The following is a 16,751-nucleotide window of genomic DNA, read 5'->3' on the forward strand; positions in this document are numbered from 1 at the left end:
TCACCTAGACAGGGGACGAAACGTTTGCAACAAACATTTCCAGCTCGGCGAACAGAACCACAACAATGATGTTACCATCACTGAATGCCCCACTATCCACATCATAGGGTTACCATTGACTAGAAACTTAACTGGACTTACCGTATAATGGCCACAAGAGAAAGTCAAAGGCAAGGATTATTGCAGTGAGTAACTCACCTCCTGAATCCCCAAAGCCTACCCATCATTTACAAGGCACAAGTCAGGAGTATGATGGAAGATTCACAAATTGCCTGGATGGGTACAGCTCCAACAACACTCAAGAAGCTTGCTACCATCCAGGACAAAGCAGCCCACTTGATTGGCATGACATCAAATAAGCATCCACTCCCTCCAACACTGACATTCAGAAGCAGCAGAGTGTACTATCTACAGATGCAGAAATTCAGCAAAGATTCACCCTCAGCCACTTCCATCCAGAAGGATACAGGCTGCAAATACATGGGAACAACACTACCTGCAAGTTCCTCTCCAAGCCACTCATCATCCTGTCTGGGAAATATATCACTGTAGCCTCACTGTCGCTGGGTCAAAATCCTGGAATTCTCTTCCTAAGGGCATTGTAGGTCAACCTAGAGCATGTTCACTGATATGGTTCAAGAAGACAGCTCACCACCACCTTCACAAGGGCAACTAGGGACGGGCAATAAATGCTGACCAGCCAGTGACACCCAATTTCATGAGTGAATTAAAAAAACATTTAAATTGAACACAAATAAAAGAAATAAAACATTGCAACCCTTCTAGAGTCTAGAGAAAATGTTAGGAAAAAATCGCAGACAAAGAAAAATAGGTTTACTGAGAAAACCTGAAGAAGTTAGCAGAGCAATTCAACAGACAATTTCAGGAATTAGACATGATGGAGCAAATTGTTATGTTTATCTCAAATCTATTTCTTCAAGTACACATTGGTGGATTGGTGGTCAAATTTCACAGGTATTTGATTTACAAAGCAGTTGATTTGGAGACAATTACTGTGCAAAGTCATGTTAAGCTGAAAGTCAGATCATGGGACAGTGCTATTTGTTACACATGAACAAAGAGAAAAAAATCCATTTCTACTATCCTGTGTTTTTAAAGCGAGGGCTTACTTTGACTCCACATACCTCTGTTCTCCAAAACAAAGATAATCAAGTCCAAGTATTGCACTTGTCTCTTAGATCCCCATTTGATGGACTTTATATGACTATCAGACTCAAACTACAACCCCGACTGCAAGGCACTGCCAGATAATGCACAGCGACAGGTGTCACAGTGAGGGTGATTCGAGGTTAAAATAAACAATTGTACATACTTGGTTTAAATTTATATAGCACTAAAAATAAGCTATTCATTTTATATTTGGTTTGAGGAGATCCTGGCTTTCACTTAAATTCAAAAGGTGATCTTGTGCTTAAGACGATTGATGAACACTGATTTAATGTAAAGCACTGTACATTCCCCACTACTTCAAAAGTAAAGGTGAATCTGCAATAGTCACAGAGGACCATAGGGCTGCTCTCCCATCAGGAAGAGACGACTGGTGGTGTTGTGTACTGGTGGTGTTGACAAAGTTAAAAATCACACAGCACCAGGTTATAGTCCAACAGGTTTATTTGGAGCACTAGCTTGAGTTTTAACTTTGTTCACCCCAGCCTAACCCCAGCTTCCCCAAATCTTGGTGGTGTTGTCTATTGGTAGTGTTGATGATGTTCTGTATTGGTGGTGTTGTGTACTGGTGGTTTTGTGTATTGGTGGTGTTCTGTATTGGTGGTGTTGCGTATTAGTGTTGTTCTGTATTGGTGGTGTTGTGTATTGGTGGTGTTCTGTACTGGTGGTGTTCTGTACTGGTGGTGTTGAGTATTGGTGGTATTATGCGTTGGTGGTGTGTATTGGTGGTGTTGTGTACTGGTGGTATTGTGCATTGGTAGCATTGTGTATTGATGGTGTTGTGTATTGGTGGTATTGTGTATTGGTGGTGTTGTGTATTGGTGGTGTTGTGTATTGGTGGTGTTGTGTAATGGTGGTGTTATGTAATGGTGGTGTTGTGTATTGGTGGTATTGTGTATTGATGGTGTTGTGTATTGGTGGTATTGGTGGTAATTATTATCAATCTTAATTTATGCTTCCTGGAAAAAAGTAGTTTTGTTTTATTCATTGATGAGTTCTGGATATCATTGGCTAGACTGCCATTTATTAACATACCTAATTGTCCTGAAGAAGTTAGCAGTGAGCTGTCTTCTTTAATTGTTTCAGTCAGGGTGTATACTACTGTTAGATAGGGATTCCAGGATTTTGACCCAGTGATACTGAGGAATAGTGATATAGCTTCAAGTTGGGATGGTGTTGGTTTGAAGGGGAACATTGAGATGGTGGCATTCCCAAGCATCTGATTCCTCTCTCCTTCTGGTGATAGAGGTTGATGCTTTGGAAGTGACTGAGGAAGGAGCTTTGGTGAGGAGTGAATCTTGTACGTGGGTACACACTGTGCAACATTGTCAGTGGAGGATTTGAATACTGAAGGTGGTAGCTCAGGTGCCAATCAAGTCCGATTGTTTTATGATTCTTTACTTATTGAGTCGCAGCAACATTAAGAAACATGAAGGGCATTCTTCTCCAAATGACCGGTGTCAGAACAACATATCCAGGTAACATAAAACAAAGTATGTGTCTTGGCTTATCCTTCCCTTCCAGCACCTACTTCCACAAGCTTTGAATGGGATCATTATTCTAAGGCGTGCCATCTTTTTAACAAAGCATGCTATTCTTTTCTCAAGCTCTTTTGTTCCCTAACACATTTTGTAAGATTTGAAGAAGTGTTTTTATTTTTAAAAATCAATTGAAAATGAATGTTTTTTGGTCTTCTGGAATAATAATAATTTATTGATCACTGATTGAGAAAAGAGTAAGTGTTTTTGTGATGTAGACATTGCCCAGTTTATAAAATAGTCAATTCCTGGGTTCTGGAATTTGTGCCAGCTGTTGTTGCGATGGGTGTCAGTGTTGCAGCATAGAAACCTATTAGTAAATTTTCACATGTTCAATTGTAACCGGAAGATATATTCACTTTCTTGATGAGGCCAATATATTAAGTATTCTTTTATTAAATATAATTTAAAAGAATTTCTACACACTCGTTTCAACAATCATTTTCAATTACAGACATTTCTCACAATGTTTGGGGGATTATGACAATCCATTAATCAAAGTATGTCAATATTGTAGTGTTTGCTGAATGAAAGCACAGTTTGTAAAATTAATTCTAAAAGGACATTAAAATAGTCAAGCTCTGTATTAGCATAGCGACAAGTACACAACATAATGATATCTAATACAACTATATAGAAGAACAAACTATACATTTCCTTCTTTACAGACTTTGAGGGCAGATTTTCTGCTCTTGTGCTAAAACCCAGCACCTGCTGCTTTGCTTGAACTCTGATGTGTGAGGTTTCCTGTGGTCGTTGTCTGTCAGACATTGAACTGCAGGTACATGAGCTTGCAGCCAACACTGGGTCTGGACCTGAAAGCTTGAATTCGTAAAAAGATGTTGGGAAGGAACACAACCATTTAAAAGTCAATAGCCACCATTAGGAGTAATAATTCTGTTTCTATTACACATGTTGCAGCAATTTTCTGAAGCTTGTCTTTGGTACTTAAAGGACTTCAAAAGACTAATTAGTAAAGTTAATTGGATACAAAATTGATTTGATTGTAGAAGACAGAGAATGGTGGTGGAGGGTTAATTTTCAGACTGGAGGCCTGTGACCAGTGATGTTCCACAGGGATTGGTACTCTGTTTGTCATTTCAATAAATGATTTGGATGAGAATATAGAAGGCATGGTTAGTAAGTTTGCAAAATTGGTGGCATAGTGGACAGTGAAGAAAAGATTATAAGGAGATCTTTATCAATTGGGTTCATGGGCTGAGAAGTGACAGATGAAGTTTAATTTGGAGAAATGAGAGGTATTGCATTTTGGTAAAGCAAACATGGACAGGATTTTTACAATTAATGGTAGAGCCCTGGTTGGGGCTCCCCACCCCCACCCCCATTAATCACTCCACCCTGGAGGCTTCCTGTCTCTATTCCTGATAAAGGACTTTTGCCCAAAATGTCGATTTTCCTGCTCCTCAGATGCTGCCTGCCCTGCTGTGCTTTTCCAGCACCACTCTGATCTAAACTCTGGTTTCCAGCATCTGCAGTCCTCACTTTTGCCTAGACAAGGTAGTTAAGAAGGCATTTAGCACAGTTGCCTTCATTGCTCAGACCTTGTTGGGATGTCATGTTGAGGTTGTGCAGGACATTGGTAAGGCCTCTTCTGGGGTACTGTGTGCAGTTATGGTTGCCCTGTTATAGGAAGGATATTATTAAACTAGAGAGATTTCAGAAAAGATTTACCAGGATGTTGCCAGGAAAGAAGGGTTTGAGATATAATAATCAATTGGAAAGACTGGGACTTTTTTTCACTGGAGGTTGAGGAGGTTAAACCTTATTGAGGTTTATAACATCATGAGGGGCGTAGGTAAGGTGAATGACAAGAGTCTTTTCTGTAGGGTGGTGGAGTTCAAAACTGGGGGGGTATATTTTTTAAGGTGAGAGGAGAAAGATTTTAAAAAGGACATGAGGGGCAACTTTTTGACACACTATGGTTCATGTGTGGAATGAACTACCAGAGAAAGCGGTGGATGCAGGTACAGGTACATCATTTAAAAGACATTTGAATAAGTTCATGAACAGGAAAGATTTAAAGGGATGTGGACCAAATGAAGGCAGATGTGATGGGACTAGCTTAGTTTGGGAACATAGTTGGCGTGCACTGGTTGGACCGAAGGGTCTGTTTCTGTGCTGTATGACTCTATGACTCTATAACCAAGTTTGTAGACTGTTGATGAAATGTTGTTGTTTGTAATGTTACGGCAATGGCAAAATATGAACTATCAGTTTTTGTTTTTCATCCTCTAATCTAAATATCTGGAAGCTTTTTGTGAACCAAAATGGTGCTAAAGAGGGAAAAACAAAAACTTAAAAATCGCCTTAGTGTCACCTGACCCACTGTTAGAGCCATGCTTTGTGAAGCCATCAATGAATGAGAAGGAGTGCAAATTGAATGAACAAATTTAAAGAGACTGAAATCAGTCAATCTCCTGTTTGATTTACCCATATGATAAATTTCACATCTTGGAGATAAAAGACTCAGCTGCACTTTCTGTGGTCCCTTCATTTAATATTGTTTGTGTCCGACTAAAGAAGTTAAAACGTGAGGCGCTGATTCACGGCTCCTCACTTGATGGTAAATGTGTACAAGTAAAATTGGAATGTGTGAGAAATTGACTTACTGACCACACACACTTTGAGGACAACAGAACAGGAGACAAAAGTTTGGTCCTTACACTATGCACATTCTTGCAAGGTAAACCCAGCCAACCAGGTACGTGACTACATATGCATCCAAATGTTGGAAAGGCATCTGCTGCACATATGCTGTTTGTTAGTCAATGCCAATCTTTCATAGAGTTCTTTCCTGGCTAACTATGTATAGTAACTCTGTAATTTATGACTGAAATCTTGGCATATTTGCACTAACAAATGGTTTTGCCTATAAAAATAATGTAATTCAATCTAATTACATTTTTGTGAACAAAATGTTCCTGCAGTCAGGATTAAAATTCTTCCAGTTTTAAATGTAAATGTGGAGTGAATGCCTTCTGTCCAATACGTAATCTCTAACCCAACAAGGTTAGAGGGTTAACCTTTTGGAAGGTTAAAGCTTTGAACTCAGTTGTACAATGTTCGAATTTTATAATCTAGTAGTTTACTGTAAATGCCCCTCAATGGGCAGAATCTCATTGCCATAGATAATAGAGTACAGAAAAGGCTCTTTAGTCCATCGAGTCTCTAGCACTTGCCCCATAGCAGTGTCAGGGTTCTCACCAGCTGGCCAGAGAGCTGGCGAGAGACCAAGAGTGGCTGTTTTCAGGAAGGTCAGTGACATGACCCAACATTCAGGCAGAAGCAATGCTATTGGTGAATAACGCCCTTCTGGAATTAAACCCTAGAGATGGACGTTCCAACCAGAGAGCTCTTGGACAATCCAAGGCCAGCAGCTCTTGCACTCAGCAGCTGCACTGAGGCTGGGGCTCCAGTCGGGAGGAAACCTTCCAGAGTCTCAGTATGATCCAAGTCACAGGTAAGTAACATGTTGGAGGGGCATTGCAGATTGGGGTCACGGGGTCAGGGGAGAAGTGGGATGGGAAGCAAATGCAAGGTGGTGTCTTTCATTGGAATCATTCAACTTAAAACCCTCAACCTCATACGTGAGAGGGTTAATAGTTCATATGGCATGATGGCATTGCAGAGACGATAATAGGTGGAGATAGGTTCAGAACTGATTAATGTTTGATGAAGGTATTCCAAGCCATTCTTGACTATAATAGCGGTTAGTCACTGAATGAAGCTGATGTTACAGACCACCCTGAGTTACTATGCATGCCTCTCATTTACACCTGCGGCCATACACTAAATCACATATATAGTGCATTCCAACACAAGGTTGATTGAGAAGTCTTTTGTGATAGTATCACTACACTGACCACTTGTTTGTTGTTGCAATCCTTGGAAAGCAATCTGTCAGCACAACCAGAGGCTTAGAATAACAGTGCTATACCTGTACACTGCAAAAGCTAAAAGTAAAAGCAAGGACTTGTTAATCATCCACTCACCACATGGCTGGAGGGATATGGGCTGGGTGTTGGCAGGTGGGACTAGGTTGGGTTGAGATATCTGGTCAGCATGGACGAGTTGGACCAAAGGGTCTGTTTCCATGCCGTACATCTCTATGACTCTGTGATTCTATGACAGTTGTCACGGCTAGTTTCTTTACTCAGAGAATAGTAGGGGCGTGCAACAATAGTAGACTCGCCAACTTTAACAGCATTTAAATGGTCATTGAATCGGTATATGGACAAAATGGAATAATGTAGGTTAGATGGGCTTCAGATTGGTTTCACAGATCGGTGTAACATCGAGGGCTGAAGGGCCTGCAATGCGCTGTAATGTTAAATGTTCTATCTTCTATGTTTATAGGAACATCAGCATCCTCATCTTCTTTCCCAAGTCACACACCAGGCTGACATGGGCAATGTTTCTTACTCTGTTTGAAAATCCTAGAGCTTTGCATTGTAAAGCCTTGCAAATGTACCATTGCCAGACAGATGGCAGAGATTCAAGAAAATAGCCTGGTATCATCCTCTCAAGGCAATAAGCAGTGGATAATAAATGCTGGCCATAGCAGATCTCAATCATTATTTTTTAACAAGATCCATTACTTTCATAGATGCAGCCCATTGGGCAAACTTGCTGACTTTGTGGAAAAACAAATCAAGATCTTTCCTCAAAGAACTGATCCAATGAGGACAGGACATTTAATAAGATGCAAGGGGCCAGGACACCAACACTGTTGAATTGGCACTCATGATCTTGAATGAAACTCACACCATACCAACACTATGCTATGATGAACCTTGCAATGCATGTTGTAGATTGTATGCAACACTGTCATTGTGTGTGGGTGTTGAAGGGAGTAAATATTGAAATGGCAGTTGGGTTGCTAATCAAACAAGCTGTTTTTATCCTTTTATCCAACTCTCTTAAGTTGGAATCTCTTGATGGAGCTGCAATCATTCAGTCAATATTCTAGCACACTCCTGTATTGTGCCATGTAAATAGTAGACAGGCTTTGTGGAATCACAGAAATATGATAGTAGCCATTCTTACTTAAGAACATGCTGTGCTGCTGAAAACCTGAAAGGAGTTAGTGGAGTCAGTTTCTCTGTGATATTGGCGAAGATGGTTCTGGATTAGATTACATTCCAGTGTGGAAACAGACCCTTCGGCCCAACAAGTCCACACCCACCCACCACCCACCCATACCCCTACATTTTACCCCTTACCTAACACTACGGGCAATTTAGCATGGCCAATTCACCTTACCTGCACATCTTTGGACTGTGGGAGGAAACCGGAGCACCCGGAGGAAACCCACGCAGACACGGGGAGAACGTGCAAACTCCACACAGTCAGTCGCCTGAGGCAGGAATTGAACCCGGGTCTCTGGTGCTGTGAGGCAACAGTGCTAACCACTGTGCCACCGTGCCGCTCAATTCAATTCTATGCCGTTCTATTCTTTCCCCATTTCATAAACATTTTCCCCATGGTCTATCACTGTACAAGATAGGGAAAATTATTAAGGAATTGAAGAGTAAACTAAGATTAACATATTTAAAGCTTGTAAGGCAAATTATTATGCATTAAGAATTCTTTGCAAATTAATAGTGCATAACCATTATTGAGAAAATATGTCATGAAACATTAACCATTGGCTGAATGAAAGTAATTTGTTTTCATCTGTCACTTTAAATTAGGACCTTAGGCAGCTTTAGTTCACATTTTTTGGGGGAACCAAAAGGTTTCTGGGCAGGTCTTCTGCCCAATCTGTAAACCAAAGAAACTATATATTGAATTGAATTTGAATTGAATTGAATTGAATTTATTGTCACATGTATCGAGGCACAGTGTAAAAGCTTTGTCTTACGAGCAATACAGGCAGATCACAGAGTTAAGTAGCATAGATAAGTAAATAATAGGTAAACAGCGGCAAAAACAAAACACAGGTACAGGCGAATGTTAAGAGTTTGTGAGTCCATTCAGTATTCTAACAACAGTAAGATAGAAACTGTTTCGGAACAGGCTGGTGCACGTGTTCAGGCTTTTGTACCTTCTCCCCGATGGTAGAGGTTGTAGAAAAACATTGCCAAGGTGAGATGGATCTTTAAGAATGCTGGCGCCCTTTCCCTGACAGCGGGCCTGGTAGATGGATTCTATAGATGGGAGGTTGGCTTTTGTGATTGTCCGAGGCGAGTTCACCACTCTCTGTAACCACCTCCGATTTTGAATGGTTACTGGGTGTGTGCTTAATCAGGCTTCCACTCAAAAAATGCAGCAGTGGTATCCAGAGAATAATTACCCAAGAGAATTGCAATGTTTTAGCCAATTAATTATTCTCACATCATTTGCCAAATTCCATTGAACCCAGTCAGGAGTTGAACCATCCTGTGGTCCAAACCAAGAAACAGTCCATTTTCTGTTGACTTTGACATTGAAACTTATGTGATGAAACAATCTCAGAAATAATGTGTCCAGAACTGACTATTTGCTCTTGCTTTCTAAACTGCACTGCCTGACAGTTTTATTGCTGCTAACCTCGTGCATACTTTTCATTGATGCAGTCAAGGTATGTATTCCTGACTATTCATCCATGCAAAGCATCGAAGCCAAGTCACGTTCAACTGCCAGCAACATATATAAATGATTCTTTTCCCCATTAGAGTTAACTGCAAAGTGATCAGGAGCAGAACCCTGGTTGTTTAGATTTCCACCTGTCTCTTGCCTTGCAGCACAGAAGCGAATTCAACTCCGTTAAGTTACTTTCCAATACATTGACTAACTCACCACTGAATTGGAGCTTCCTCATTTGAAAGGCTATCACCATTACCTCAGCTCCATCCACCTATCACATTGTCAGCTACCTTCTCCCCAGCCCCACCCCCTCCCATTTATCTCTCCACCCCCTGGGCTCCCAGTCTCATTCCTGATGAAGGGCTTTTGCCCAAAATGTCAATTCTCCTTCTCCTCAGATGCTTCCTGACCTGCTGTGCTTTTCCAGCACCACACTCTCAACTCTACGGAATGGTTGCCAATTCAGGACAGAGATGATGATCTGGATTAATCCAGGCTCCGATATAATAGTCTGGAGACTATGTAAATGGTTCCTCTGGGCCAGTCAGTGACACTTATGTTCCATGAGTGAATTAATCAAAAGAATGCAAGAGTTATAAAATTATTATCAGCATTGAGTAGTTGCCAAGTCCACAAAAACAGCTGGAAGATTAATTTTGAAGTAAAAGCAGATAAGAAATATGGACAACATTGGTCAACATTTTTATTATAATCTATCAGCAGAATGAACAACACAGTTACAACAACAGAAATAGTGAGGGCAGCTGAGAGTTACAGAAGCAATGTTTTGATTTGATAGCTAGAGATATCAAATTACGGTCTTCTCAATGCTTTTGGAAAACTGCACTTATTGTCTAAAAACTGCACTCATTGTTTATTTAATTGCATCAATTCAGAAAATGTCTCAACGTTGTTGAAGATTTATCACTTTTTAAAGCAACATTTATCCTAACTTTGAGAAACTGGTTGTCATATTTCCACTTATTTTTGGCATCAGTAGCAAAGATGCCAATGTATTCCAGTTAATAGTCAAACTTGTAGCAGAATCAAAATGATATTGAACTTTGTGTTGTCTTGCTTGTCTACAACTTTGTAATTACTATGTATAAAATAAAACAAAACCAGAAATGCTGGAGAAACTCAGTAGGTGCGGCAGCATCTACAGAGAGAAAGCACAGTTAGTGTTTCAAGTCCAATGGCCCTTCTTCAGAACTGATAGCAGTGAGGAAAAGATACTACATAAGCTGAAGATGGGAGATGGGAGAGAGGAAGAAATGGGCAGTAGGTGGAAACAGAGCACAGAGAGAGAGAGAGAGAGAACTATAAGACATAATTATATAGACAACAGGATGAATGATAGTCTGCCAGAGAGAAAGAAAATCTGATAATGGGGACCATGAAAACGTGAAAGTCATTTGGCTGAAAGCAATCACGTGTGAAGTGCAAGTAACCCACTGCTTCACCTGGAAGGAGTGCCTGCGACCTTGGAGGGTGAAGAGGGAGGCAGTAACTGGGCAGATGCTACACATGCTGCAATTGCAGGGGAAGGTGCCGTGGGGGTGGGGGAGCTGTTGGAAGTGGAGGAGAAGTGGACCAGGGGATTTGTGGTAGGACCAGTCCCTGCAGAAGGCTAACAAGGGAGGGGAGGGGAATATGGGCCTGGTGGTGTCATTCTGCTGGAGGAAGCAGAATTGGTGGCCAATAATCCTTTGAATGTGGATGCTGATGAGGTAGGAAGTGAGGACCAGGGAGACCCTATCGCTGTTTTGGGAGGGAAGAGTAGCGATCGGGAGAGCAGTGTGTTAAGTGGGTCAGACACAGCCAAGGGCCCTGTCAAACATGGTGGCAGGAAATCCTCAGTTGAGGAAAAGGGTGGACATTTCTGAGAACCTCCCATGGACGAAATGGAGAACTGGGAGAATGGAATAGGGTCTTTACAGGAAGCGGGGCTGTGAGGATGTATAGTCAAGATAACTGTGGGAGTCGGTGGGTTTGTAGTGGATATCGGTGGCCAGCCTATCCTCAGAAATGGAAACAGAGATTTCAAGGAAGGGAAGGGAGTAGTCAGAGATGAAGGTGAAGGTGAGAGCAGGATGGATATTGGAATAAAATATACATGCAAGTGTCATTGAATATATTCTATTCGAATCATATGCAGATGAAAGAAACAAACTTCAAGATTCTGAGGTGGATTTGTACAATTTACAATCTCTCTCACAGTAGGTGTAACTGTGTTATCTTAGCATCTTCACTATAAAACATTGATATTTCATTTGATGGAGGATGGTGGTTTCTTCAATGTAAACCTCAAACACTTTCAGTTTAAATGCTTCCTTGCCAAGAATTATTCAGTTTAGTCAAAAATTTCTGCCCTACCCTTAGGCCAACAGAGAAAGAATTACTTCTTGAAAATATTATGGAACATTATTAAGATATTAATAAAATATTTGACACATCTTTGTAAAGACATTAAGACAAAAATATCTCAGGTTCATCAGGGCTATGCAAGGGTTAAATGCTTTCTTTTCTCATTTCGAACTTTCAACATCAGTGCAGTTCACAAACCACAACCAGTAACTGTTCCTCAGAAAACAACCCTCAATTATTCATTTGAAATAAGTACGAAACATTTTTGTTTTTAAATGCTGCTTTTGCTCCCTAACGCTATATCGAAAACTTGCTAATTGTGTATGTTTCTCAAATAACTTTTACACGATTGAGCCTATAATGTATCAGAACATCTAATAGTGGGGAGTATTGGTGGGCGGCATGGTGGGTGGCACGGTGGCACAGTGGTTAGCACTGCTGCCTCGCAGCGCCAGAGACCCGGGTTCAATTCCCGCCTCAGGCGACTGACTGTGTGGAGTTTGCACGTTCTCCCCGTGTCTGCGTGGGTTTCCTCCGGGTGCTCCGGTTTCCTCCCACAATCCAAAGATGTTCAGGTCAGGTGAATTGGCCTTGCTAAATTGCCCGTAGTGTTAGGTAAGGGGCAAATGTAGGGGTATGGGTGGGTTGCGCTTCGGCGGGTCGGTGTGGACTTGTTGGGCCGAAGGGCCTGTTTCCACAATGTAATGTAATCTATCCTGAGAAACCCAGTCCTCTCCACAATACTCTTCACATTTCCTATCTTTCAATAGGATCGCTTGGTTTATAACTCCCCACCATGTCAATTTGGAAATACTGAGATCTACTGCAGTAAAACTTCTATTTTCCAAGCAAATACTACATAAAGTTGCCATAGTCCCACACTCCCTTTAGAGAGACAGAGAGAGAGAGACACAACTGGTGCTGAATTTAACCTGAGGCTCACCACACCTCAGGTGAGGGGTGAGGTTGGAAGGCAGGATCTTCATGGTAACCTTAGCTGGTACTGGAACTGACCTCACACTGTTGACATTACTCTACATTTCAAACCAGCCAACCGAGTTAACCACTCTCCAAGCAAATGGTAACGCATCAGAAGTCCCAGACTGAGCCTTCTTGGCTTGTACAGTTTAATTATTCATTTACTTAATCTATTGAACCATTGGACAATTTAACTTTCTATTTTGATCACAGCCAATCATATCTGGATTCCAAAACAAAAACGTTTATCTACTATTTTGATAGTTTTATACATGTTAATTTTCTGTTTCATTTAAAATTCAAACACAAATCAAATCAAATCAGTGCTGTACTGGTGTGCTGAATTTTCTACTCAGTGTTGTATCAGAGTAATTGAGATAGTTAATTGGAAATCCAGGCCATGTTCAAATCCCACCTTAGCACCTAGTGAAATTTAAGATTAATTTGAAATATAAAATCAGCTAGTCTCAGTAACAGTAACCATCATGACTATCACTTCTTGCTGTAAAAACTCATTCTAATTCACTAAGGTTCAAAAGGAAATCTGCCATCCTCACCAGGTCTGGCTTACATGTGACTGCACACTCACAGCAATGTGATTGCTTTCTAACTCCCCTCTAAAATGACCTAGCAAGCTGCTCAGTGCATGTGCAGTCAAGCGTGGGCAACAAATGCTGGCCATGCCAGTGATTCCATTAATAAAATAAATTTATAAATGTTCAGTGTATCGTTGCACTGCTCATAAACAGTGTACCATAGAAACCCTATATCCGTGGATTCAGTTTCTGCGATTTCAGTTATCTGCAGTTCACTGCTGCCCAAAAGTATTACCTGGAACATTCCAGAAATAATTCCGGGGAGGTAAATTTCCCATTTAAAATAATAGGGTTCGCTACTAGCTGCGGTTTCAGGCATCCACAGTAGGTCTTGGAACGTAACACCTGCAGATACGGGGGAGTGGGAAGACATCTGTATACAACATAAAACAAACTTGAGTAAAGTTTAGTGTACGTTTTTTTTCAATGGTTTGCAATGCCCTAACCCATTGAATGACTTTCAATGGGTACTCATACCTGGCAATGCAGGGGAGACACTCACTGTTAGTTTTAGTTAGAATAATATTAATTAGTACTTCTGGGCTAGGGAGAACTAAAATCTACCATGGGTTCAACACTAGACTACTGTCCAATGCCCTGTACTGAAAGTATGTGTCTGCATCTCAAGTAAGGACAAAATTGGACTTCATGATCAGAAATGTGCTCAACATAGTTGCATAGAAATGAAGCAATGCGACTTGAAATAGATTCTCAATAGGATCACATCTATTCTCAATAGAAAGACAAACAGTTTTGAAATTAGTCAATTTTATCAGGAAAATACAAGTTTTGCAGTTTAATAAGAATGAAGCAACGTAAAAATTATTGTAATATGCAGGAAGTTTAAAGAAACACAATAATTACAAATTGTTTCATATATTTTTTGTTTTACAACATTATAGTCTGGCCTTCATCCAACACCATCATTCACATTACTTCTTACTCTTAATGTGGAGGTACCAGTATTGGACGGGGGTGGACAAAGCCAGAAGTCACATGACAACAGGTCCAACGGGTTTATTTAGAATCACAAGCTTTCAAAGCATTGCCCCTTGGTCAGGTGAGTGAGAGAGAAGCACACAGGCACAGAATTTATAGGCAGAAAGATCAATGGGCAGAGAGATCAAAAGATCATACAAATGGTGTGGGTGGAGTGTCGGCAGGTTGAATAATAAATCTCTGCAGTTGATCAAGAGTGTCACATGGTTTGGGTAAAATGTCAATGGCTGAATAACAAGTGGAGGGATGACCTATAACTCAACTAAATAAGGCAGAGAGATAATTAAAAATAAGGTGGTGCTGGAGACAAACCAAATGACTGGAATAACATATAGGTATAAGAATCACATGCCGAAGGTCTAACCAAAGTAATTAAGTATTCCAAAACTGCACAAACCAATCAAGGTAGAGATATCATAACAATGTATCAAGATGATGGTGTCAAACAGGACAGTAAGGAGGTTTTACAGATATCGAACAGTATGGTGAGGTTACATGTAGCATGACATGAATCCATGATCATGGTTCAGGCTGTCTTCATGGGTGTGGAATTGGCTATCAGTTTCTGTTCGGCAATTCTGCGTTGTTGTGTATCTCAACGACCACCTTAGAAGATGCTTACCTGAAGATCTGAGGCTGAATGTCTTTGATCACTATGTGTTCCCAGGCTAGGAGGGAACATTCCTGTCTGGGGATTGTTGTGTGGTGTCCATTCATCCAATGTTGTAGTGTATCACACCTCACCTCCATCTCAGCTTACATTCTTCATTCACCTCGATCCACAGAAATCTACCACAGGTTTCTTTGTAACTGTTTAGCAAAATACAGGAGGAGTCAAAAATTATAACAGAAACTATCATTCTCAATATGTGCCATTAAATATATTGTTTTTAGTTTTGAATCTTAAGCTTCTAGTCTTAGCCTGAACTCAGAATGGTTAATGTCAACACTGCTGCCAAAAGTGGAACTGAAATCTTCAGATGGAAGCATTAAAAAAATGTTCAAAGTGCTCTTTGTCTTCAAGTATTTGTCGCTATGGAAATAAGCTAAGTGCAATCTGTTTATTTATTAGATTGATTTTGTCTACTCCATGCTCAGATACATTTCCTGCTTCGTACAGAACTAAAGTTCATCATTTGATGGTGACCTAATGGTAAAGCTGCTAGATTAGTAATCCAGAAATCTTAGGCTAATGGTCTAGGCCCATGTGTTCAGATCCATCATGACAGTTGGTGGAATTTAAGTTAAACAAATAAATCTGGAGTATAAAAAATACCTGGTCTCAGTAATGGTGATTGTGAAATCATCAGTGATTAATAAATAAACTGGCCTCATTCATTAATGTCTTTTAGAAGAGGAAATCTGACATTCTTACTTGATCTGGCCTACGTGTGACTCCAGATCCACAGAAATGTGACTGATTCTTCGCTGCCCTCTGAAATGACTCATTCAATTCAAGTGCAATTAAAAATGGGCAACAGGTATTTTCCATGCCAGTGACACCTACATTCTGTAAAAGAAGAAAGAAAAAAAGCTTGAACCTCATGCAAATACTAATGTTAGTTATTGAAGTCAAAAGTTATACCATATTAACTCGTACATGTTAGCATGTTACTACAAAATTCCTCAGCAGCAGATCCTGCTACCAATTGAAGTCATTTTAGTTTGTCCTTGTTTCGATCTAAGTTTATCTAAAATAAGTTTAAGCACAGACCCCAGCCATTCAGCCCTACAGATTTCTGAAAATTAAAAAAAAACACTTAGAATTATATGGTACCTTTCATAACCTCATTCCAAAGTGTTCTTCAGTCAGTGAAGTTCATTGAAGTGTAGTCACTCAGGTAATGTAAAAACATATTTGTTTTACATGAACCTCCTCCTGCTTTCTAAAATACTCAGGTCTCACATTTCAGATAACACCAGGATTATGGATTAATTGATTAGCACCTAGAATGAAGAATATAGGATAAAGATAGAATGAACATTTACAAGTGATGAGCAGCAAACAGGAGCTATTATGAGAGACAGAACCAAAACCTTTAAAAATGAGTACAATTATCTTCCATCAGTAATCGTAATTGTTTTAGGAAAATAAGCAGAAATTTTCCCAATAATGATATAAAACAGTGGAATTCCCTCTTTGTTCTTTTTGGCAGCTTCTTATGTTGGATTATGCGTTTGAGTAATCTTTTAGTTTCTTACTTTTTCTTTGTTTTATGACCTTATGAAATCACTGTTACCTTCAGAAAGGCTGTAATATATTATGTAAATCATAAACAAATGTGTTCAAACTAAGCTTTTTGATGTTTTTCGCAAATCACATACAGATTCATTTCTCTCGGTTCAGGAGCTTTATTTTTTAATTCATTTGTGGGATATGAATATTACTGACAAGGCTGGGATATAGACCCCCACTCCTAACTGCCCTTGGGTAGCTAGAGGTGAACCATGTTCCTGTACTGAAGAATGTGATGCAGATATACAATGCTTTGAGGAA

At 40.1% G+C, this 16,751-nt stretch overlaps 1 long non-coding RNA gene across 1 annotated transcript; it reads right to left on the reverse strand.

Moving 5' to 3' along the window:
* Positions 1 to 14,661: 14,661 nt before the first annotated feature.
* LOC148141870 (uncharacterized) lies at positions 14,662 to 16,131 on the reverse strand. The gene is made up of 3 exons (XR_015752239.1): positions 16,032 to 16,131; positions 15,630 to 15,764; positions 14,662 to 15,064 (listed from the first exon to the last, which is right to left on the reverse strand). It is a non-coding gene; the product is annotated as an uncharacterized LOC148141870 (long non-coding RNA).
* Positions 16,132 to 16,751: the final 620 nt, after the last annotated feature.

Source organism: Chiloscyllium plagiosum, unplaced genomic scaffold, assembly GCF_037043375.1.
Source record: "Chiloscyllium plagiosum isolate Xiang-an unplaced genomic scaffold, Cpla_swu_hap1 HiC_scaffold_31, whole genome shotgun sequence".
NCBI classification, from domain to species: Eukaryota; Metazoa; Chordata; class Chondrichthyes; order Orectolobiformes; family Hemiscylliidae; genus Chiloscyllium; species Chiloscyllium plagiosum.